Source organism: Trichechus manatus, unplaced genomic scaffold (genome assembly GCF_000243295.1).
Source record: "Trichechus manatus latirostris isolate Lorelei unplaced genomic scaffold, TriManLat1.0 scaffold00176, whole genome shotgun sequence".
NCBI classification, from domain to species: domain Eukaryota; kingdom Metazoa; phylum Chordata; class Mammalia; order Sirenia; family Trichechidae; genus Trichechus; species Trichechus manatus.
The window spans coordinates 5,110,156-5,112,511 of record NW_004444112.1 but is presented as its reverse complement, the minus strand read 5'-3'; positions in this window follow the sequence as shown (position 1 = coordinate 5,112,511).

Sequence of the window (2,356 nt, the reverse complement as noted above, 5' to 3'; positions counted from 1 at the left end):
AAGTAAAATTTGGCCAAAGATCATTCAAAAGTAGCTGCAGCAGTACATAGACAGGGAACTGCCAGAAGTTCAAGCCAGATTCAGAAGAGGATGTGGAATAAGGGATATCATTGCTGATGTCTGATGGGTGTTGGCGGAAAGCGGAGAATATGAGAAAGATGTTAATCTGTGTTTTATTGGCTATTCCAAGGCATTCGACTGTGTAGATCATAACAAATTATGGATAACGTTGTGAAGAATGGAAATTCCAGGACACTTAATTGTACTCATGAGGAACCTGTACATAGAACAAGAGGCAGTCGTTTGAACAGAATAAGGGGATACTACGTGGTTTAAGGTAAAAAAAAAAAAAAAAAAGTGTGCATCAGGGTTATGTCCTTTTACCATAGGTATTCAATCTGTATGTCAAGCAAATAATCGAAGAACCTGGGCTATATGAAGAATGTGGCATCAGTACTGGAGAAAGACTCATTAACAACCTGCAATATGCAGATAACACAACCTTGCTTGCTGATAAACAGAAAATATTGAAGTTGTCAAGGATTTCATTTTAGTTGGATCCACAATCAACATCCATGGAAGCAGCAGCCAGTAAATCAGAGGACGTATGGCATTGGGCAAATCTGCTGCAAAAGACCTTTTAAAGTGGTGAAAAGCAAGAATGTCACCTTGAGGACTAAAGTGCGCCTGACCCAAGCTATGGTATTTTCAATTGCTTCATATGCATGTGAAAGACGGACAGTGATTAAGGACGACCGAAGAAGAACTGATGCCTTTGAAATATGGTGTTGGTGAAGAATATTGACTATAACATCGATTGCTAGAAGAATGAACAAATCTGTCTTGGAAGAAGTACAGCCAGAATGCTCCTTAGAAGCAAGGATGGTGAGACTTCATCTCATGTACTTTGGTCATGTGATCAGAAGGGACCAATGCCTGGAGAAGGACATCATACTTGGTAAAATAGAGGGTCAGTGAAAAACAGGAAGACCCTCAACAAGATTGATTGACACAGTGGCTACAATAATGGGCTTAACCATGATTATGATCTTAACAAAGATTGTGAGGATGGCCTAGGACCAGGTAGTGTTTCATTCAATTGTACCCAGGGTTGCTATGAGTCGGAACTGACTCAACAGCACCTACCAACAACAACAACATTATGATGCTGCTTATTGGTCCAGTTGTGAGCTTTTTTTTAATGCTGAGGTGCAATCCATACTGAAGGCGTAGTCTGATCTTCATCAGTAAAAGCTTCAAGTCCTCTTCAATTTCAGCAAGCAAGGTTGTGTCATCTGCCTGTTGAAGATTGTTAATGAGTCTTCCTCCAATCCTGATGCCACGTTCTTCATATAGTCCAGCGTCTCGGATTATTTGCTCAACATACAGATTGAATACGTATAGTGAAAGGATACAACCCTATTGCACACATTTCCTGATTTTAAATCACAAAGTATCCTCTTGTTCTGTTCGATCGACTGCCTCTTGATCTATGTGCAGGTTCTACATGATCACAATTAAGTGTTCTGGAATACTCATTCTTCTCAATGTTATTCATAAGTTGTTATGATCCACACCGTTGCATAGTGAGTAAAACACAGGTAAATATCTTTCTGGCATTCTCTGCTTTTACTCAAGATCCATCTGACATCAGCAGTGATATCACTCATTCCTCGTCCTCTTCTGAATCCAGCTTGAATTTCTGGAAGTTCCCTCTTGTACTGCTGCAACCATTTTTGAATCATCTTCAGCAATAATTTACTTGCATGTGATATTAATAATAGTGTTCAATAATTTTCACATTCCATTGGATCATCTCTCTTTGGAATGGGCACCAATATGGGTCTTTTCCAGTCGGTTGGCCAGGTAGCTGTCTTCCGGATTTCTTGGCACAGACAAGACAGTGCTTCCAGTGTTGCATTCGTTTTAACACATGTTAATTGGTATTCCTTCGGTTCCCTGAGCCTTGTTTTTGTCATAGCCTTTAGTGCAGCTTGAACTTCTTCCTTCAGTACCTTTGGTTCTTGATCATATGCTACCTCCTGAAATGGCTGAACGCCCACACTATGGGACGGTTCTACTCTGTCCTCTAGGGTCGCTATGAGTCAGAATGTACTTGATGGCAAAAGGTTACGGAATATAGAAGGCATTTAACTTCTGCAAAGTACATTTCCCAGATTCTTTGGCCCACTGGTTTCCTGTAAGGTTCACTCAGTGAAAAGCACTAGCAGATGATTGGAGGGTGAGCAGAGAGGACAAGACAGGTCATTTCTCTTTTCTCTCTGCTTCGGGTGTAGTCTTTGGTAATGGCTTAGTCTCCTTTGTTCTAACTCCTTCCAAACACTCCTTACATTTC